Genomic DNA, 23,688 nt, shown 5'->3' with positions numbered 1-23,688 from the left:
GTATGTAGAAGAAAACTATCTAGTGACACTTTTTTCACATGCAGCTTGTGCACCCAGTCTCTCTCACTGACATGTCTTAGCTCATAATCCCTGAGTTCTCACTTAATCTGTGAGTTCCCACTTTTCTTTATGTTGACATAACATACAAAAGCTTTTTACCCGTACAAGAATCAAAACAAGGATCTTTTGTTGTTGTTGTTGCATTCCACCTATTGGAAAACACTATAATCCTTCATACAAGACAAAAATGAGATGGTGACTTTCTCAAAATAGCCAGTAAGACAAATCCTAATCACATGGCCTTCATATATTAACAAACGAATTATTGTGGAAAATTAGATGCATAATTTGATTAATCAACATACTGAATAAACTTGAATAGTTGGAAGGTTTCCTACTGACTAAATTGTGACTAGTTTTAACAGTTTGAAATATAACTTTAAAAGATGGCAGAATTAATACTTCCTTGCCCAGCCTTTGATACCTCTATAGCCAAGAGCCAAATGCTTCTAGAGTGTGACAAATGATCATTCTAATTAAAACTGATCAAACACTTAGCTGTGCTGCTTAGTGGCATAATGCCCTTAAGAGGATTAGACAAACAATTCTGGAAATATACAAAGCCATTGTGTTTGTTACTGAATTTTTGATAGAAAGAATAGAACATATGAGTGTTTCAATAAGTGACTACCTTTAACTTCCCATTTGTCCAACTGACTGACCTAAAAATGACTTGGATATATGTACTGGAAATACCCTCTACTCTGTTGCTTGCTCTTTTGTTCTCTGCCAGTGTTTTTAATAAAATAACTTCACTACAGTCAGATTTTCAATGTTTTCCTTTATGATGAGGACTCTCTATGTCTTTTTTAAAAAAATCTTTCCTTATTTCTTTTCTAGAAGCATTGTTGTTTTACCTTTTTCAGATCTACAGTCTATCTGGAACTGTTATTAGAGATCCAGGATTAATGAGGAGATCAGGTACAATTCTGGGAATGCCTTTCTTCCACATCACTTTCACTGCCATAATCCAAGGCTAACCACGCCGAAGAGACCTTAAGGCCTCTGAAACTGTTCTTCTTCTCATCCATCAGCCTTCATCTTTGATACCCTCCTTTCCTGATCTAGTCAGGAGCTGTCCCTGCAACCTCTCCCTTTTTAGCACACTCAATTCCCCTATCACTCTCTCAACACAAATCTCACTGTTGGCAAGGAAAAAAGTAGTAGGGACCAAGTGGTTTGGAAGCTACAAGAATGGGGCTTGAAATCTGATTATACAGTCTACGAGCTGCAAGACTTTGGCAGTCACTTCACATTCTATTTCCTCATCTCTGACATTGAGAAGGGCTAGGACTGAGGGTGGGACAAAGCTGGGGGGTGGGGGATGGAGGATTATCAATAACAACACCTTTCAGGCTTATTGCAGAAATGAGAAATAATGCACGTCAAGGCCCTGGCACAGAGCAGGCACTAAACAAACAAATAAATAAATAGTTCCTACCGAAGAATCATCCATGAATCAGTAAAGCCAGCAGCCACCTCACTCAGTTGCTTCTGAATATTGCCAGAGAAACTCTTACCATGTCAGCTATGCTTTCCCATTCACCACATTGTCTATGTAAACTTTTCCCACAACCTCTCAAGGCCTCTCTTGCACTCCTCTGTCTGCCTCCTTACTTTCAAAAGACCCAGGGAACTTCCACTTCTAGCCAAGATGAACTAACAAGGACCGAATTTGCCTTTCTACCAGAAACAACCAAAAAGTGGACAAAACATATGAAGAAATAGTTTTCAAGACACCATCTAGCAACAAGAACAGTGATCCCTGGAAGATGGGAAAGTGAGGTGAATCCTAAGATTGTACCTGCTTACTGCCTTAAGAGTTCTGGCCACAGGGCACCTGGATGGCTCAGTTGTTAAGCGGCTGCCTTCAGCTCAGGTCATGATCTCAGGGTCCTGGGATTGAGCCCCATATCGGGCTTCCTGCTCCACAGGGAGCCTGCTTCTCCCTCTCCCATTCCCCTGCTTGTGTTCCCTCTCTCGCTGTCTCTCTCTGTCAAATAAATACAATCTTAAAAAAAAAAAAAAAAAAGAGTTCTGGCCACAGCACAGGGAGGGAGAAGCCAGGCAGGGACCAGCAGACTTACTGAGTTGAAAGTCCAGAACACCAAGGTAGCTATGGTTCAAAGGAAAGGAAAGAAGTTCACAGAGAGAGAATTCTGGAGAGATGCAGAGAGTTCTCCTCGAGAATTCAGCTTAGTCCTGCTCACGGGTATAAGGAAATTAAGGAGGTTGAAGGAAAAAAAAACGTCAAGAAGGATTAGAGGTAACAGTGCAGTGCCCACACTCTGACAGAATCAAGAATAGTGCCTGCTCCCACCTGCCACACTGGAAAGTCTTATGATTCAGGGGACACTGGACAAAGTACGTGGAAGGGTCTTACCGAGTTCTGGGAAGTAATTAGCCCTAAATTAAGCACTGTTCTAGTCCTACCTACCAAATCTTAAAACAAGACCTAAGAGAATCAAGCTATTTCCAAGTAAATTAACTGCATCATTGAACAAAGTTGAAGAACATTTACAGGAATTAAAAAATATCCAGGACCAACAAGATAAAATTCACAATATTTGGCATCTAATCAGAAATTACCAGGCATGCAAAGAAGCAGGAAATTATGACTCATAAGGACATAAATCAATCAATCGCAATCCAGAGTTGATACAAATACTAGAATTACCAGACAAGGACATTAAAACAGCTATAATTGTATTCTGTATGTTCAAAAAATTAAATAGAGATATGGAAGATATTTCAAAAGACCCAAAAAGCACTTCTAGAGATGAAAACTATAAGGTCTGAGATGAAAGATACACGGGAGTGGATTATTTTAGACATCACCAAAGAAAAGATTACTAAGCTTGAAGACATAGCAATAGTAGCTCTCCAAAGCGAAACAGAGAGAAAAGAGAATTTTTAAAAATGAAGGAGTATCTGGGGTGCCTGGGTGGCTCAGTCGTTAAGCGTCTGCCTTTGGCTCAGGTCATGATCCCAGGGTCCTGGGATCTAGTCCTGCATTGGGCTCCCTGCTCCGCTGGAAGCCTGCTTCTCCCTCTCCCACTCCCCCGGCTTGTGTTCCTGCTCTCGCTATCTCTCTCTCTCTGTCAAATAAATAAACAAAATCTTAAAAAAAAAAAATGAAGGAGAATCAGTGAGCTGTAAGACAACTGCAAGCAGTCTAATATACAGGTAAATACAGACTCCCAAAGGAAGGAGAATGAAGAAGGGGTAGAAAAAAATTTTGAAGTAATAATGGTATAAAATTTTCAAACTTTCTTGAAAGCTAAAACCTCACAGATCCAAGAAGCTCAATGAACCCCAAGCACAGGAAACATGAGGAAAACCACAACTCTTTCTGTCATGTAAGGATATGAGATGTCTATAACCTGGAAGATAACCTCAACAGACCCAACCATGCTGGCACCCTGATCTCAGACTTCCAGCCTCCAGAACCATAAGAAAGAAATTTCTGTTGTTACAAGCTACCCAGTCTTTGGTACTTGATTATAGCAGCCCAAACAGACCAGGCAGGATCTACTTCTGCCTACAATGTGACTTGATTTTAAAGCTAAAATCATATCTGAAAAGGCACTGTAAGAACAGCTTAATCAGTGGACAGATTTCTCAGGATGAAAAAGAATACCATTGGCCCCATCAGCACTTTCTCCACATCTGTATACATACTTGCAAATCAATCCTAATGTGTATCCTGTACCAGGTCTGGATGGATTAGTAGCCAGACATGTGATGGTAAGTATTAGACTGGCCCTGGCTTGGACACCTCCCGGAACCTCTCAGAACCTCAGGTTCCTCACCTACAAAATGAGAAAGGTAGACTGGAAGATCCTTTCTGTGATTTGGGTAATGCTGGAAAGGCTAATGTGCTAGTTAAGTCTTAGGTATTGAGACAACAAGAGAATATAATGACAGATACTTCGGGCATCTGTCTGTCACAAAAGATTCTCAAAATAATCCTCCCAAAACCATGATTTTGAAGCATGGCCATTTTTCCCTCTCAAGTTGTCATTCTGATTTTATGGAAATCAGCTGTCTACCGCCCACCAACTCCCAACATTGCCTACCAATATTTTCTTTAGGCAGAGGACTAACCATGATCCTTAACTACCTTCAAATCAGAGAGATGAATTTAACTTTAATTCTCAAGAAAATAATAATATATGTAGAGCATACAATTTTAGGAATATTCCCCTAAAAGCTTTCTGAAATTCCTAAGGAAAATCCATCCATTTTAGAAAGATAATTCTAAGGAAGCATGAAAAAACTGCATAAAATTATCAAGTAATTTTCTCCCCACAAAACACCAGTAATACATCCTAGCACAAAGTACTTTTAGATGCAATGTTATTATCCAAGTCGCATCTTTAAACTAAAACTTGGGGGCAGATGTGAACTAACTTGTCAAAGTCAATGTTCTACCACCACCTTCAAAAAGAGATTACTAATTTCCTGTTTTAAGTACAGCCATCATACCTACGCCAGAGGAGGAGAAAAGAAAAATATTTGTGGATAGTTTTTTAATGTGTCTGAAGAAAGAGAACCTTACTTGCAATTAACTCATAAGTTACTGCTTTGCAAAGAAATGTCAAATGGACTGTTTTAAACCAAAAAGAAGCAGTTAAAAAGCTTTAGCATCTTCAACTTAAAGAAATGCATGTTAATCTTTGTTTACTTTATTGCTGGCTTTGAAAAATGTAATCCCTAAACCTGGTCATTTCACATTATGTGGTCTGTTTACAAAGAACAATTAGGCATTTTACTCAAAGTATTTCTTTTATATATTTCTTACATAGAGAAGCAAATAACTGTCATTTGGCTACTCTATAATGGGCATTTGAAAAAAGAAGCACAGCTTTATCCAAATATGTGTTTTCCTTTAAAGCTTAAAGGAAAAACTCTACAAGCGTTTCCTTCAATGTTCCCACAGATTAGAATGTAAATACAAACTAAATAAACCCATAATTAACATTTCTAATAACAAACAATGTACAGTGTAATTTTATATGAATCAATTAACAAGAATTATATATTCAGCAACACTTAATGAATGCCCACTATGTACAAGGCTATGTGACGTGAGAGTTAAAAAGATGAATAGAGGGGCGCCTGGGTGGCTCAGTTGTTAAGCATCTGCCTTCGGCTCAGGTCATGATCCCAGAGTCCTGGGATGGAGCCCTGCATCGGGCTCCCTGCTCAGCAGGGAGTCTGCTTCTCCCTCTCCCGTTCCCCCTGCTTGTGTTCCCTCTCTTGCTGTGTCTCTGTCAAATAAATAAATAAAATCTTAAAAAAGAAAAAAAAGGATGAATAGACAGAGCTTTCTATTTCTATGAAAAGCCCTCTAATAGCATTAGTTTTGGGGATTTAACAAGTGAAAATAAAAAACACCCCTTAATGGTTATCAGTTCCACTGAGTCTCCCCATGACATCGGAGCATTCACTCAAAGGCAGCTAAAAGTTGAAGACTCAATATCTCAATGAGCCAGGAAACCAAAGGATATAGCCCCAAACCTAGGCAATAAACCAGTCTGTCTTTTTCTAAAAAGACCCAGAAAAGCACTTAGCAGCAAATATGTAAGCATCCTCAGGAGCAAATCAACAGAAATACGAAATGTGTACAAAGGGTAATGGTTGAGGTTTAGGGAAGAACAGTGGAAAGGAGGAAAAAGAGTATGCCTTTTTATTTGTTTAAAGCAGAATTTCCACAGTAAAGCCAAAAATTAAAATGCTGCCTTTACCTGTTGTCACGTGGAAGCTCTCATTTGGTTCAAAGAAAAGTGGGTTATTGTCGGTGTTTCTTTTAATTACCAATTGGGATTAATAATTTTGGTCAAAAAATAATAATAATTTCGGTCATATTTTACTATTTGCCAGAGAGCACTTCTATACTGAAAATAGCAAAGCCAGAGTTAAGAATTCAAAGCATCTGATGGACTTATGCTACATCCAGTTTCTTCTCAGAAAATTAAAAAAAAGAAATTATAACCTGTCATTAAGTAGTAGTTAATCAACATAAATGTACTAAATGCCAAGTGTGTTAGAAGAGGTTGAAATTTGAAGGAAAGAATTAAGGAAAATTCTAGTTGAGTAATTATCCATTAACTGAAAAACTAAGAGCCAATAAAATTCTCTATGATCACTTTCGGGGCACCTGGGTGGCTCAGTCAGTTAAGCATCTGCCCTCGGCTCAGGTCAAGATCTCAGGGTCCTGGGATGGAGCCCCACATAGGGCTCCCTGCTCAATGGGGAGTCTGCTTCTCTCTCTCCCTCTGCCCCTCCCCACTGCTCATTCTCTCTCTCTCTCTCTCTCTCAAATAAATAAATTCTTTTTAAAAAAATTCTCTATGATCATTTTAGTTCTCATATATTTTTGATGCTACTGCTTGTATCCTGAATACAACTGGTGACATTTGGTGAGTTTGTACTATGGGCCAGAAAAACACAGAACATGTGACACTGAGGTTTCAGGCTTACACTACAGTTAAGAAAACCATTTGGGCAAGTTACTTAACCTCTTTGTGTGCTGGTTTTCTCATCTTTAAAATGGAGCTAATAATAGTACTAACCAACAGCATTATCGTGAGGGTTTGATGAGTGAAATAAAGAAAAGCACTTAAAACAATGGCTGGCACATAGTGAACTATACATACAGCTGCGATTATTATTGTGTCTATATTTTTGCAGCTAATAGGACAATTCTTCCTACTAAGCTCTTTCATACATTCTTAGTGGGAGGGAAACATGGTTTTAGAAAACTTCTGAAGGATTGGGCTGTTAGAGGATACGTAACAAAGGCCTTAAAATGTTCCATATCCTTTAATCCTCAAAATGGCCATTTGGGGGAATAATTGGAGTGGTAAACAAAAATCTGTGTACAAGGCCATGCATCAGGTTATTTATAATGCAGAAAAACCACCTCGCTGTCCAACCAGAATTAAGTAAAACATGGCATATGCATAAAGTGGAATATTCTACACCTATTAAAAATTAAGTTTAGCTATAGAAACAGTAAAAGGATCAGAGGTTGCTAAGGGATGATGTTGGGGGAAAAGAAGAATAGGTGGAACACAGGATTTTTAGGGCAGTAAAACTATTCTGTATGAGACTATAATGGTGACTACATGTCACTAGATATTTGTCCAAATCCACAGATTGTACAACACCAAGAGTGAACCTACTGTAAACTATGGACTTTGGGTGATGATGATGTGTCAAAGTTGATCATCCATTTTAACCAATGTGCCATTCTGGTACAGGGTGTCGATGGTGGAGGCTCGGCTTGTTTGGGGGAAGGGGATATATGGGAAATCTCTGTGCTTTCTGCTCAATTTTGCTGTGAACCCAAAACTGCTCTTAAAAATAAAGTCTATTTTTGGGGTCCCTGGGTGGCTCAGTCACTTAAGCGTCTGCCTTCGGCTCAGGTCATGATCTCCGGGTCCTGGGATAGAGCCCCATGCGGGCTCCCTGCTCAGTGGGGAGTCTGCTTCTCTCTCTTTCTCCCTCTGCCCCCCCCCGCTCATTCTCTCTCTCTCTAATAAATAAATAAAATCTTAAAAAAAAAAATAAAGTCGGGGCGCCTGAGTGGCTCAGTTGGTTAGGCGTCTGTCTGCCTTTGGCTCGGGTCATGATCCCAGGGTCCTGGGATCAAGCTCCACATCGGGCTCCCTGCTCAGCGGGGAGCCTGCTTCTCCCTCTCCCTCTGCCTGCCTCTCTGCCTACTTGTGCTCTCTCTCTCTTTGTCAAATAAATAAATAAAATCTTCAAAAATAAATAAATAAATAAAGTCTATTTTTAAAATTAAGTTTAGAAGAATAATGGATGACCCAAGAAGTCATCATGATTCATTGCTGAGAAAAAGAAAGCAATCTATAAAGAACTGAAAACGTATATCCAAACGCTAAAATTTAGGGCGCCTGGGTGGCTCAGTTGGTTAAGCGACTGCCTTCGGCTCAGGTCATGATCCTGGAGTCCCAGGATCGAGTCCCGCATCGGGCTCCCTGCTCGGCAGGGAGTCTGCTTCTCCCTCTGACCCTCCTCCCTCTCATGCTCTCTGTCTCTCATTCTCTCTCTCAAATAAATAAATAAAATCTTTAAAAAAAAAAAAAAAAGAAAACGCTAAAATTTAGCTTCCAGAAACAGTACTAAAAGTGATTTTAAAACACATTTTTCTGTGTTTGCAAAATTTTCTACAAGGAAGTTGTATCACTTTAAATTCAGCAGAAAGTTTTAGTACTTTCCTTTAAAATGTCCCCTAGTTCTCAATTCAAAGTTACTGAGAAAAGACATGTTAAACAGAAAAGGAACAACTGCTGGCGTGAACTGACGCTTCTGGCATCTCCACCGACCTGCAGAATCTCAGCAATGACTTAAAATCCTGTATCTTGGAGATGTCATGCATTCTTTCATCCCACAGATATTAAGCACCCATCGTGAACTAGGTCCTGAGAATACAGCAGTAACTAAGATAGACAGTGAAAGTTAGGAGACGAAAAACAAACTCATAAGGAAGATGTTCTCAGATGGGGGTGCACGGGGGTGTGTTACTGAAAGAACAGCAACAAGGCCAGTGTGGCCAGTCATCAGAGGTTGGCTCTTAACAACTCTGCATCTAAAATACCTTGAAGGTACCGAACAATTACCATCTAAAATTCGTTAAGAGTCCAGGCTTTGGGGCCAGACAGGCCAGGTTCGAATCCACCCTGGTCACTTGCTACAGTTGGATTGTGAGTTGGTCACTTCCTTATCCATAAAATGAAAGTGACAATATCAACTGCAAGAGCATCTGCAAGGCTTTAAACAAGAGCATAATCATCTCAAATGTTTCGGAGGATGCTTGGCAGACAAAAAAATGCTAAACAAATGGCAGCTAGTCTTGAAAGTACTCTTTAGAGAATTTTTAAAAAACCACACACAACTAGAAATTTTACCATATTTGAATCACATCAATATAAATAAATGATATCTTATCTGACCTGATGATTCTTTCAGTTATATGCCATGTCTCAGAAATTCTATTACGTGCTATTTTGTCAAGAAAAGCCAATGAATACCCAACCAAATCTCTGGCCCAAGGAGGATGAGGAGGGAATGCTTTTCACGGTCTTTCTAAAATCTCATTCTCCTTGACTCTTCTTTTATAATTGTGATAGCCCATTTCTCTTCCCAGAAATTCTTTCCTCTCTTAACTCGGGGACATGATTCTTGGTCTTTCACCCATCCATCTCTCTGTTCCTCCTCTACCCCAGATTTCTCCTTCTAGCCTCCCCACCCCCTAAAAATGTCATCAGTTCCTAAATTCTTATTCATGCCCCTCTTAACCACAAAACCTCCTCAGATACTACACAGCTCTCCAGGCACTCACGGTACTAAATCACATTCTTGGTGTGACACTTATCTCATTACACTTGGTATTATACTAAATTACATCTTATCTCCCCTATCGGATGGGCAGGTTCTTGAGAGCACAATTGACAGCTTAATCATCTTTCTTTCTTCCTTAAGACCTAACAAAATCTCCTGAACATAGTCATTGCTATCAGTAACTAAGTGGGTCAGCATATAAAATACTTTTGACAGATTAGTAATATTAAAACAGAGCCTTACAAATACTGTTGACAATTTTCTTATCTCTCTCAAATTAGCTTTTGATTTGTAACAAGGCATAAAAGACATTATAACCATATTTATATTTTACATAGTAAGTTTCCAACTAGTGGATAGTATAGTTAATTTTTAATTAACACGGTAAAAATAATAACAGCTACCACTTACATTGCACTTACTATGTGCCCTGTTCTTAGAAATGTATATGCATTAATCACTCTATCTTCCTAACAATCCTCTGTGTTAGGCACCATTTTTATATTTGCCATTTTAGGAAACCAAAGCAAAGTGTGCTGACTTATTCAGAGTCAGGAAGCTGGACAAAGCCAAGCGAGGATTCGAACCCGGCAGCCTTGGCCCCAGTCTATGTTTCTGACCCTCAGCCTTACCTAAATAGCCATTCTCTATAAAAATCTAATTTTACATAAGCATTTTTTAACTCATTCAGAATTTTTTGCAGAAGCTTGTTACTCATAAGTAATATTTTTTCTTTAATATAAACAAATATATCTGTATTAACCACATCAAAGTTCTGGCTAAAGTATGCATATATAATATCTTAACGCAAATATCACATTGTGTCAATTTTGCATTAAATATTACAATATTTTAAGTTACCTCATCTTAATTTCTGAATGCTAAAAGATGGTACCAGTCTAACATGGAATCTTCTTGACTATCCCAGGAAATTTATATTTCCATATAGATTTTTCTGTACTCTGAATCAATTTTTAAATTCAAGAAAACTAAGAATTTTCATGAATATGTAATATAAATCATGCTAATGTTACTTAGCATTAGGTATCACAGAGGAGAACTACAAAAATGTTATAATCTTGTTGAAAATGACAATTTAATATACGGTGTTAGGTTTTTAAAGGCCATATTTAGCCTTAATTAATTTACCTCTAGAAAATAATCTCTATTATTACAAAGTCTACTTAATTCTCAGATGTTGTTATACTTAAAGTTTTTAGGTTAATAAACCCAAAAATAGTGATGGAGAACTCTACCATTAAAATGCAAAGCAAATTTTTAAGCAACAAAATTCTTAAAATGTGATAAGCCACTGCTTGTAGGTCTGATTTTTCAGCAGTTAAATTTTTGGGGGAGGCGGGGATGGAGAGAATCCCAAGCAGGCTCCGCACTGAACATGGATCTCACAACCCTGAGATCATGACCTGAGCCGAAATCAAAAGTCAGATGCTTAACCGACTGAGCCACCCAGGCACCCCCCTCAACAGTTAATTTTTAAAGAAAAAATGTTTCTGTCTTTGCCTTACCAAAAGTGAAAACATCCAAGAGTGTTCAAAAGTAAAATCCTATTGACTTTAACCATAAAAGTAACCTGCCCAAACCAGATACTCTTTTTGGCCTTTTTAAAAATGTGAAACCTTAGGGGCGCCTGGGTGGCTCAGTCATTAAGTGTCTGCCTTCGGCTCAGGTCATGCATGATCCCAGGGTCCTGGGATGGAGCCCCATGTCAGGCTCCCTGCTCAATGGGAAGTCTGCTTCTCCCTCTCCCACTCCCCCTGCTTGTGTTCCCTCTCTTGTGGTCTCTCTCTCTCTGTCAAATAAATAAATAAAAATATTTTTTAAATAAAATAAAATAAAAATAAATAAAAATGTAAAACTTTAGATTCCAACAGGCTCATTCCCTGGGTCCTGGCACTTGCTGTTCCCACTGGCAGGAAAGGATCTGCACCCAGATATTTTCACAACCGCTCTTTCTCATCAGTGAGGTTCAGTTCAAATGTTTTCACCTAGCAAGGCCTTTTCCCTGGTCAGTTTACCCAAGCAAGCCCATTGTTATGGATTGAATTATAATCTCTCAAAAAGATATGCTGAATTCCTAACTCCCAATACCCCAGAATATGACCTTATTCATAAATAGGATTGTTGCAATGTAGTTAAGATAAGGTCATACTGGAGTAGAGTCAGCCCTTAATCCATCATGACCGGTGTCCTTACACAAACAGGAGATACACAAACAGAGACATGGGAAGAAGGCCATGGGAAGAAGGTTAGCAGAGAATTGAGTTATGCTCCTGCAAGCCAAGGAATGACTGGGGCTGCCAGAAGGTAGAAGAGGCAAGGAGGGACCCACCTTGATTTTGAACTTCTAGCCACCAGCACTGAGACAATACATTTCTTTTGTTTTAAGCCACCCAGTTCCTGGCACTTTGTTATAGCAGTGCTGGGAAACATACACCCACCACCACTACCCACTCCTCTCGGCCCCATCCATCACTTTTATTGTCCTCACTGTTCTTAATAGTATCTAAAACAGCAATGAACTATCATTTACTTTTTATTTACTTTTATTAGAATGTCAATTTCATGAGAACTTTTTAATTTTGTGGCCTTTTTCTGACTTAGTAGGTGCTCAAGAAATATTTTGTCAAATAAATTAATGATCCTGAGAAAGATGATAAGATTAAAGAATGTCAGAATTATCATTCACTTCTAATACTCTGAGCAAGTATAAACTGGCCTGAAAAGGAGCTTCTGCTCTGCTTGGGAGGACAAAATTCCCAAGGGGCAGCCAAAGGAAGACCCTTGGTGGAACAGGGAACAAGAAGGAGCCTCTGAGTTGTAGGGGATAGTGAATGCTGTGGGGTTTAAGGAATGATGAGGTAAGAGGGGGCGAGACAGAAGTGATGGGAGAGAGAGACCTGGGTGTGGAAAGGGCAGGGGCCAGCAACTCTGTCCCAAAGGGCAACCACTGGCAGTTTCCCTCTTCTTTGGACTTTAGCCTGTCAGGGTAAGGTCAGTCTTTATGGTAACTACCATGTTCTTACATCAGATCAGAATGAGCCCCAAAGTTGCAAAGGAATGCTATTGGTTACAAGTATAACAACTACTTGTTACAGCTGCTTGGTACAACATTCTTGACCAGTAACAGTGATCCTTAAGTAATTTTTTTAATTGAAATAATGGATATATAATATCCTATTCATTTCAGGTATACATCATAGTGATCTGATAATTTTTATACATTATGAAATGATCCCCATTTATTAGTCTAGTTAACACCTGTCACCATACAAAGTTGTTACAATATTGGTCACTATATCTCCTATGCTGTACATTATATCCCCATGACTTAAATATTTTATAACTTAAAGTTTGTACTTCTTAAATTTTAAATTTATCTTGGTTTGAATAGATAATATGTTCACATGTTTAAAAATTCAGAAGGTAGGGGCACCTGGGTGGCTCAGATGGTTGAGCGTCTGCCTTTGGCTCAGGTCATGGCCCCAGGGTCCTGGGATTGAGCCCCGCATCGGGGTCCCTGGCAGGGAGCCTATTTCTCCCTCTGCTGCTCCCCCTGCTTGTGCTCTCTCGCTCTGTCAAATAAGTAAATAAAATCTTCAAAAAAATAAAAATAAAAATAAAAATTCAGAAGGTAGTAAGGGGTATACTAAATAAGTGTCCTAAGTAAGTGTCCTTCCCACCCCCACTCCAACCACCCAGTTTTCCTCCCCAGAGTCAATCCCTGTTACCAGTTTCTTATGTCATCTTCCAGGGATAGTCTTTACAGTTATACACATAAACATATATTTATAAACTCACATTTAACACCAATGGCCATATCCCACTCTGCACCTTGATTTGTTCCCTTATTATACTTTAGAAATCATTTCATATCAGCAAATATAAAATGATCTTACTTTTTTAACTTTAGTAATTGATAATAGCTTGTTAGTTACAGCTACCTAGTTTTGTTTCTGCTCCTAATTACTTAACCAATCCCATACTGATAGATCCTCAGCTTTCCCTGAGTCTTTTGCCACTACAGATAAAGCTGAAATGGACACACATCTTTGCACAAATTCATTTCGCGATGTCCAAGGAGATCAACAGAGAAGTTTCTTAGATTTCCAGGGGTGAGAAGGTAGGTGAATTTTTAATTTTGCTATCCATAGATGCTGTACCATTTTGTACCCGTACCAATAATGCATGAACCTGTCAGGTACCCCCAAAGCCTTGCCACCATAAGGTAATAACAAACATCAAAATCTTTTCCAACTTAATAGTGTGGAAAGGGCAACTTAAATAGTTTAAAATTGCATTTCTCTTATCATGAGTTGAGCATAATTTCATATTTGTAAGTGCCATTTGTAATTCCTTTTCTGTGAACTGTTTGTTCATTCCCTTGCCCCCTTTCCTATAGATTAACAGTCATTTTTCTTAAGTGATCTATAGGAGCTCTTTGGATATTAAGGAGTTAAACCTTGTTTGTGACATGTTATAGTTTCTTTCCCATGTGGTAATGTTTTTCTTCTGCCGGTACAGATAATATTTTTCCTTAAATGGCGTTTAATTTATCATTCTTTTATCTTACTCATTCTATGTTCTTCAAAATATTTAAAAGCTTTTATTTTTTTTTAAGTGTAGAGACAGATATCCTCCCTCATATCTGACCTCTATCAGATGGGACTGAAATGAGACTGGAAGATAAGCTGGGATAGAATAGCCCTCTACTTCCTTCCTTCACCTTCCTCTTCCATTACCCTGAGCTCTTGCAGATTTTGTGTGCTCCTCCTTTACTTTCTTCATGGAGTTTCACGTGAACCCTACATTTGCTTGGCCTACCTTGGAGATCACACTCTTTTTATAGTTCTTGCTTCGATTTGAAGTTTATTGAGATCAAAAAGAATTTCATTAATGTCTTTTCATAATCAACATGCCATTCAAACTGTGCTACTTTTTCTATTCTAGGAAAATTATACAACAAAAACTGCTCAGATTGTTGCCTGATGGGGTGCGAATATGCAAAAGATTGTCTAGCTGCGACAGATAAACAGAAAGCAAAAATGTTATCTCAATTTAAAATAAAAATCAGGCTTTATCTCCAGAAATGACATGAAACAATTTTTTAATTTTAATGTTCTTTTAGATACTTTATTCTTTAAACTTTAGTAATTGATCATAGTGTGTTACTTATAGCAACATTGCATTATGTATTAAAAAAATTAAAAACTTCTTGGGGCACCTGGGTGGCTCAGTCGGTTAAGCGTCCGCCTTCGGCTCAGGTCATGATCCCAGGGTCCTGGGATCGAGCCCCGCGTCGGGCTCCCTGCTCCATGGGGAGTCTGCTTCTCCCTCTCCCTCTGCCTGCCACTCTGCCTACTTGTGCTCTCTATCTTTCTGTCAAATAAATAAAATAAAATCTTAAAAAAAAAAAATTAAAAACTTCTTCAAATTAGGATAAAACTTAGGCAATGGTATAGGAGATGTGAAATAAAGCTATTGCTAAAAATTGAGGCCAGGTTTATTTTAGGTTTGACTTTTGAAAAAAAGATTCTAAAAATATACTGCTGTTGTTCTCCCTTCTACTTCCACGCTCTTTTCAAAAGGTGGATAGGTCTTCCCAAGAGCTATGGTGAGAATTGCCTCAATATCATGCAAGATAAAAAAGTAGAAGTTAGGGCGCCTGGGTGGCTCAGTCGTTAAGCGTCTGCCTTCGGCTCAGGTCATGATCCCAGGGTCCTGGGATCGAGCCCCACATCGGGCTCCATGCTCCGCAGGAAGCCTGCTTCTCCCTCTCTCACTCCCCCTGCTTGTGTTCCCTCTCTCACTGTGTCTGTTTCTGTCAAATAAATAAATAAAATCTTAAAAAAAAAAAAAAAAAAAAGTAGAAGTTAATGTTCTATTCCCGACTCAATTCCCTCTACACTTTGATTTTCTCTTATATTAGCATATGGAAAGAGAATGCCAAAGGAAAAGAGATAGGAAAGTATCTAGCCCGGAATAATATAATTTTTCTCTATCCTTCCCCGCCCATGGAGTTAAAAGACAAAGTTGTGGGGATAAAAAAGGAAACAGCAAATAATTTTAAATAATGATATTTGTAGTGTCATTCCTTTCATCATACCCTCAGAACAAAGCCTTTTCTCTAAAAACCCAAGAAAATTATACACACACACACACACACACACACACACACACACGTATGATTTCGCTTTCTACACCGGCCACTCAAGAAGGAGAATGATACAAAAGAAGGTTAAAATTCCACTGCAGAGATTGATATTAGTTCATTCTCTCATTCACTTACCCATAATTTAGGGAAGAGCATTATTTCCTGCTACCCCCCAACAGAAGTAAATTATTTGGCACATTATCTTCTAGCTATATTTGTACATGGGGCTTGCACCTCACTAGGCAAGTCTCTAGGCCTCAGGTTACCCAGCTGGAAAATGGGAGAGTTTGGAATAGATGATTTTTTAAACCTCTTTCAGCTCTAACATCTTATTAATCTAATATAAAGGTCATCCAAGCAGCAGCCATCAAGCAAAGATGAGTATTTCTAGTGCCTAAGTATTTTCTGCATATATTTTATATATGTGAATTGATATATAGATTTTCTGGAGCAGAGAAAAACATAATCCATCATCTCTAAAGGAGAAGATAATTTTTAGTGTATTAATCATGAATTCTTTGTACTCAGCGTCAACACTGGAGAAACGGATTCAAATGACAATCTGCCAATATCTTATTTAAATGTTATTTACTTATTTAAACTTACTTTTACTTAAACTTGTTTACATATTTACTTATTTAAACTTATTTGAAGTTTAAGAGTTAAGTTACATACTTAACACTCTCTCTAACCCAGTTATCCCTTAGACAGTCCTGGATAATAAGCTACCTGCTTTGGCCTCCTTTCTAGCTCTGCCGTTTGACAGCTTACTATAGATTTTGAGAAACTGGTCTTGCTGGATGGAATATCCTCACACAGGGTAGGTTTTACTTTCAAGTAAACTGCCAAAGCAGTAACAGAAAGAGTCACTGACTTTTCTGCTTCCTATAATTAAGGTAATCCTTACAATTTAAAGACATTCAACTTTCACATTATGATTTATTTTAATATAAAAACTACACCAAGGGGCACCTGGCTGGCTCGGTCAGAGAGCACGTGACTCTTGGTCTCGGGGTCGTGAGATCGAGCACCACACTGTGGGTAGAGATTACTAAAAAAGATAAATAAACTTTCAAAAAAAAAAAAAAGACCTAATTTAAAAAACTATACTACTACACAAACTAAGTGAACACAAACTCAAAGAGAAGGGCTCATGTAACTGACCAGGAACCTCAACTTGAGACCATCATGATTCAATATAGTCAATTCCCTGTAATACAGCTGGATCTTTTAATAACCATTAATCTTTGTCTATTTTCTATTTTTCCCTTTAAAAATCAATTCAGCACTAAGACACATTCCATTCTCACCAATCTGACTTCACCCACCCAGCTCTCCCTTCCCTGACCTCTGTCCTTCTCCTATTTGACAACACTGAAATGTCTTCATGACAAAAGGACTTACCCTAAGTTTAAAGCCTTCTGCTTTAAAAAGTCAATAAAACAGAAGTACATTTAAAGAAACTGTTCTTTGCAGGGACCGCATTTTTTTTCCCCCATAGCACTGTCAATTCAAGGAGGTCTAAACATAAATCTGGAAAAAGTTTAAGGAACAAAAGAAAAAATAGATACTTCATGCAAATTCCAAAACCAAAGCTAGATCCACCCCACACACATGCATACATATTCAATAGCAATTTGTTTTCGGTAGATTCTGTCATGGGTAGACCCTGAGGGCAGACAGGTTTATGACCCAGCACTTAATATGGTGTGTGGTACATAGTAGGTGCTCAATAAAGATGGGCTGAATGAAGAAGAAAGGCACCTGATGGCCCATGTCACATTCACACGAGACCCACAAACTCTGGTCACCTCTCTGTGAAAGTGATCAGCCTGGGGTTTGGTAATTGAACATATGGATGCAGAACTGCCTCCAAACTTCATGGAAACTCAGAACCACACCAGAAGAGCAGACTACCAATTTCACTAAGTGAGATGAATATCATGTCAGTTACTCCTAAAATTAATTTTAGCTCATTGTTTTGACCAAAGCTACTGAGTCCAGTCTGGATTTCAAATCATTACATATTTATATCTATTTAGGGGCTGTAGGGAATGTGTAGCTGAAGCAAGAGATACAACTAATCATCCCTGAGTCACAGAGGCTTATGGAGAGAGTCTTTTACTCTCTTAGGAGCTTTTTGATAACTTCTGACTCTAACGATAAACCACAAACTTTTTCCTTCGGGAGGTCTGTCTTTCTCTTTTTCTTTTTTTTTTTTTTTCTTTAAAATATTGCCACATTTCCATTCAACTGCTGTTGGAACTACCAGCAAGATGTCAAGATGTTCTCCAAATCGCTATGCCAAGGAAAGGCAACTGAGGATTAGACTGCCTTGGAGAAAACTATACAACCACTAATCATTATATCAGCTGGTGCGAAATCAGTGAGAGAAGAACATTAGAGAGGATGAGGAGAAGTCAAGAAATATAAGTAAAATCAGAAAAGGAATTTTAAAATAGGATGAGAAAATGCTGAATACCTATCATAATATTTCCAAATTAGAACGCCAGCTAAAATGGTATTCAATCAAAATGACACTATATATTATTCCAGAATAGCCCTAGAAATAAAAAGCCCTATCCTGTCCCCACAGGAGAGCATAAGCAACTCTTTATTATAATGAAAAGAACTTCAAGGGTTGAAATCCTTTATCTTCTTCCAGGGAGTACACGTCAGAGAATATAAATGCATGTGCCATTACTTTGCAACATTAGACGGGAAACAGTATGAAAGCAAACATCAGCCCTCAAGGCTCCAGTCCCTCAATCACATCTTGTTCCCTGAACCCATGGGAAGTGGCTATTAGTATCTTCATTTCAGATGTGCCATAACTGAGGATCAGAGTGGTCTGTTTCCCCAAATTACACACAACTAGTAAACTGTCAATAAAGATTGGATTCCAATTCTTCTGACTGTGATGCCAACACTCTCAATTTCCTGAACCCGCTTCCTGTCAACCCAAAACAGCTCCTTCCCACCGCAGCCCACTGATCATTTACCTCCTTTACACAAGTAAATTAAAAATTACACAAATGCATTTTATGTACTCTTCCCTCTCAGATACTCTTCCATGCGCACCAGATACATCTTTAGAAAATCAGTCTTCACTGTGAGTGTCCTAACTGCCCACCAGCTCCAAGTTCTTACCTTCAGACATGAGCTTGAATATCTATCACCCCAAACTTGACATGTCTAAATCACACTAAAAGCTCCTACCACAACTTCTCTATTTCTTTTCATTAAAGTGAAACATCTTTGACTCCTTCCTTCTCTTCCTACTTAGGATCTTAAGCCTTGGATTCTTCTCCCAGCGTCTTTTAAAATCCATTCTTTCTTTTCAGTTTTCTCCAGATGGAGAACTCTCATCTCAATCAGTAACCTCCAAACCAGGGATCCTGCCTTGAATCTCTCCCCCTCCCCACCCCCAATCTATCAGTTCTCTAGACTTTTTAATAAACTCTTTGAGTGGTTCATTGCTGGAAAATTTCCCATGGCTTCTTCCACTTCTGTTCATTTCCTCTGTCCAAGATGGCTGAGGTTCCTCTTCTCAGCAAGGCCACTTCCTGCTCATCTTTCCTGTAAGCCTCTGCCATGAACTCTACACAATACATGCCTATACACAGGGACTGCTTCCTCATCCCTCAACTGACACCTTGTGGGCCTTTTGGTACAGGAGCCTGGTCTGCCTTATGATAACTCTATATTGTCCTTATTTTCTTTTTTCTTAGAATTTTAAATTATTACTGATCCATGCATGAGACCCTCTTTCTTTCTTTTCTTTCTTTCTCTTTCTTTCTTTTTTTAAATATGATGATCACCTATGAATTTATTTTAGCTACTAAATTATTACCAATAACTTATATCTACCTATGTGTTCCTCCCCATGCCATCCCCCTGGTCCTCTCAGAAGACAACTGCTGTCCTAGGTTTTAAGTTAATCCCTCTGCTTTAAAAAAAAAAAAAATGTATTTCAACACACACACCTATATAAATGCTTGTTTGTATTTGACGATTTGTGTTTGCTTATTTCCCTGGCTTGTGTAAATCAGTACAACAATTTTGGGAAATAATTTGCCAATATCTAGTAAACCGAATACTCACACATCTTACAAATCAACAATTCTGTACCTTGGTATTTCCCCAAGAGAAACACTTGCACATGTGGCCCAGGAAGCATGAATGACCAGAGCAGCACACTCTGCAAATTTTTTTCAAGTGGGAAAAAAAAAAAAAGCCATTGGCAGAAGTGGGAAACATATTGCTACACATACATAATGGAATCATGCACAGCAATGAAAGTCAGTGAACTACAGCTATATACAACATGGATGAATCACGGTGACATAATGTCGAGAAGAAAAAATTCCCAGAAGTCAGTGGGTAGCATGAGACCTTTTTTGTAAGATTAAAAACGAACTTTAAAAAAGTATCATAATCGGGGCGCCTGGGTGGCTCAGTTGGTTAAGCAACTGCCTTTGGCTCAGGTCATGATCCTGGAGTCCTGGGATCGAGTCCCACATCGGGCTCCCCCTTCTCTGTGGGGAGCCTGCTTCTCCCTCTGCCTCTGCCTGCCACTCCCCCTGCTTGTGCTCATTCTCTGTCTCTCTGCCAAATAAATAAATAAAATCTTTAAAAAAAATAAATAAATAAAAAATAAAAAAGTATCATAATCATTACTTAACCTTTGCAGTTTAAAAAACAAAAAAACAGAAAAACAAAAAAAAACTCTTTTTTTTTTATAAAGATTTTATTTATTTATTCATGAGAGACAGAGAGAAAAAAAAAAGGCAGAGGGAGAAGCAGGCTCCCAAGGAGCAGAGAGCCCGATGCGGGACTCGATCCCAGGACCCTGGGATCATGACCTGAGCCGAAGGCAGACGCTTAACCATCTGAGCCACCCAGGCGCCCCAAAAAAAACTCTTTTGAGAATTCATGACTTACCCCCCAAACTAGACTACAAACTCTTGAAGGCAGAGACATCTTTTTCTTCTTATTTGTATTTCCCACAGTACCTAGACCAGTGTCTTGAACAGATAGATGCTCATAAGTAATTATTCATTGAATGATCACTGAATGCTACCTAACCAAGGCATTTTAATGAAATTTAAATCCTCTCCCTAATCCAAGAGTTTCAGGAATAAAGTCACATAAAACTTTTACCTATACATTAACCTAATTCTATTTCTGCAGTGGTACTAGAGATCTCCAACCACAAATATTTTATCTTAGAAGGACTTTATCCTTCTTCTCGGAGTAAAGTTAACATAAGGTTAAAGCAATCCAGAGACGAGAAAACTTACGAGATCCTGTAAAAGTTCAGCAGAATCTCATCACACTATATACCAAGAGACATCTGATAAAACACCGTAATTTGAAACTGAGCTATCCCAAAAGGAATCCATCCACTGAATGTATAATTGAGTTATCAACAAAACTGAAAATATGAGCAAAAACAGGATTTTTAGGTTTTCTAAAAGCAAAGATTTTAATTTGAAAATATTTTGTTTCTACACTGAGAAAAAAATTATTTTTAGGGGGAAACACAAGAAATTCAGGGGTAAAAGAATAATAATAGTCCACCAATCAGGACCTTCCTTATAACTCAATGAGGACTATGCATATTCTCTATAGGTGATGATAGCAGAGTTACACTGCAGCTTCCCTTCGACCTTGGGAACTCTGCTCACTCTGAGTTACTAGGAGGTCTTCTGTTTCATTTATTATTAGTCTTTGTATCTGCAATGCTGTAGCATTGGATAGGAATATCAACATTGTGAGCTTGCAGTACCTAAAACTGTAGAAATGCTTCCAAAAAACAAATGGGGGATGGAGGAGGGAGGAAAAAACACAACCAGGAGGAAAACAAAGTTAATGATGTGAAGACGGGATATTTTTGAATTTTACTTTTGACGAAAGACTACATTTATGATTCAGCTCTGTGATATACAACTATCCGCTAGCATGCAATTTTTTTTTTTTTTTTTTTAGTTTAAGAAAAGATGTCATGGAAAAATTGTTTTCTTATTTAGGAAAAAGAATCACAAGTGAATATAACGTACAATTTGCTAAAACTAGTTCAATGATTTTAAAAGGAAATTCGTATGGAGGAAAAAAAAAAAGAAAAAAACCTATAGGACTTTGCGTCTGGGAGAAAGAAATAATCTGGCAACCCAGTGGGTTCACTTAGTTTCGAGTCATTTGCCTCATGTCCATTATGTAATGCCTTCCCCAGTTTTGGGTCTCTATGTTTAAGCTACCGTTCAGGTATATCACAGAATTGCCACAAAATCAGTATCTGGTCATAACTTTCAAAAACAGCTCCAAAGGTGTCATGCAGATGTGCTCACAACAGTAGAGGCTTAAAAAAAAAAAAAAATCTGCTGGTGTCATTACTTCTTCCCGGCTTCCTCCCCAGGTCTCCCTTCCCCTCCTCCCCCAGCATCCCCGGCGACACGATTTGCGGGCAGCTCCCGGCTCGTTGCAGGGGAAGCACGTCTTGACTGCAATGCAAACGCTGTCCCGGTCTGAACCAGGGAAGGCAGACTCGGCCCTGGCTGGAGGTGTAGACCAAAGCTGCAGGGAAAGGCTGCAGGGGAGCCAGCAGCGGGTGGACAGGGGTGCCCCGCGAGGGCAGTCCGCAGTGCACGCGCACAATAAAACCCAATGCCACAACTTCCCCAGCCGCTCCTGTCGGCTCCCCGGATTCGCTGGGAGGTGCGGCGTAGGCGTTAGCTGGAGCGGGCGCGGGCGCCGGCGCTCTCACCGCGCGGGTTCGGTTCTCCGCTGACAATTACATCAGTCCTTCTCCCGGCCCCAGCTTCAATCCCCGGCAGCCAGGCGGAGCGGGGGCGCCGGGCAGCGCGGAGGAATGCGGGCGCGGGAGCCAGGCGGCCGGAATTCCCTCACAACGAGGGGGAAGGGAGGGTGGCGAGCGGGGGGACCTTGACCCAGACGCCCCCTCCCACCTTGGCCATTGGGCCGGACTGGCATCGCCGCCCCCGCCACCCGGGCTAACCGGCCAGGAGAACCCCCAGGGGGCGGCGACGCCTCCAGGGCCCAAAGCCCGGCTGCCCACCCGCGCGTCCCTCCGAGTCCTCGGCCCTCCGGACGCGCACAATGCCCCGGGGCCGCGGTGCGGGCACGCGGTGCCGGCTCGCGGAGTCCCTTCTGCGCTAGGACACCTACCTGGACGATTGTGCGGCGGCAGCGGCGGGAGGCGGCCCTGGCGGGCGGGCGGGCAGACGGGCGCGCGGGCTGGCCGGGGAGCGGAGGCGCGGGCGCCGCCTGCGCGGAGCCGCGGACTCCAGCACCGACAGCGGCGGCGGCGGCGGCGGCGGCGGCGGCAGCGCTGCGCCTCCAGTGGTCTACCGCGCCGCAGCCCCTCCTCTCCCACGGGCGGGGCGCGCTGGCGGGGCGGTGCTCCCGGCTCCCCGCCCCCGGCTCCCGCGAGCGGCCCAGGCCGGAGTGGCACCGCGAGCGGCGGATGCTCCCGCTGCGCGCCCGCCCCGCCGGCACCCTTCACCGCGCCGCCGGGAGAGCCTCGGGCCGGGTTCGCCGCGCCTCCGACGCGCGGGGCTCCACCGCCTGGGCTCACCCCCCGCCCGGCCCCCGTGGGAAGCCCTGGTGTCCAGAGATAACCGCCGTGGAGACCCTGCCCGGGCGTCCCCGGGCCTAAGAGCTACTGCAGCGCCCCCGCCCGCCCGGGGCCCGCGGAGATGGGCCGGCCGCAGTTCTCCAGGGCTGGCCTCGCAGGGCCCGGGCGCTGGGAGCCTGGATCGAAGCCGCTCCGAGCGCTGTGGGAGAGCGGGTGAGAAGGAAGCAGCAGCCCGGCGGCCTCCCCGGAGGCGCTGCCCAGCCCCTGTCCTGGGCCGACGTTCAGGCTGGTCAGTTAACACACGGGACTGTGTGTGCCTGCCCGCCCCCCGCCCCCACTCTTCCACCGCGGGGTCCCGACACTCCGGAGCCAAAACTTCCCGGGCCCAGAGAAACGCTTGGGTTCGGTGAAAAAAAAGGATCCGTTGCTTAAAGCTCCCCGCACCACAATCCTTCCCACACCCTTAAACTCCTCCACCTTTAGACCG

At 40.9% G+C, this 23,688-nt stretch overlaps 1 protein-coding gene across 5 annotated transcripts in view; it reads right to left on the bottom strand.

Annotated features, from left to right (window-relative positions):
• Nucleotides 1-22,941, bottom strand: part of OSBPL6 (oxysterol binding protein like 6) — a 201,215-nt gene extending 178,274 nt beyond the window's left edge. For 4 of the 5 annotated variants that reach the window (XM_036099142.2, XM_036099143.2, XM_036099144.2 and 1 more), the window contains exon 1: nucleotides 22,793-22,941. The gene's annotated coding sequence lies outside the window, so the exon portion shown is untranslated. The remainder of the gene's footprint in view (nucleotides 1-22,792) is intronic. The other variant, XM_036099154.2, reaches the window with a different exon arrangement.
• Between the last annotated feature and the right edge of the window lie 747 nt (nucleotides 22,942-23,688).

Source organism: Halichoerus grypus, chromosome 4, assembly GCF_964656455.1.
Source record: "Halichoerus grypus chromosome 4, mHalGry1.hap1.1, whole genome shotgun sequence".
Lineage (NCBI taxonomy): Eukaryota > Metazoa > Chordata > Mammalia > Carnivora > Phocidae > Halichoerus > Halichoerus grypus.
This window is presented reverse-complemented; position numbering and strand designations above follow the sequence as displayed.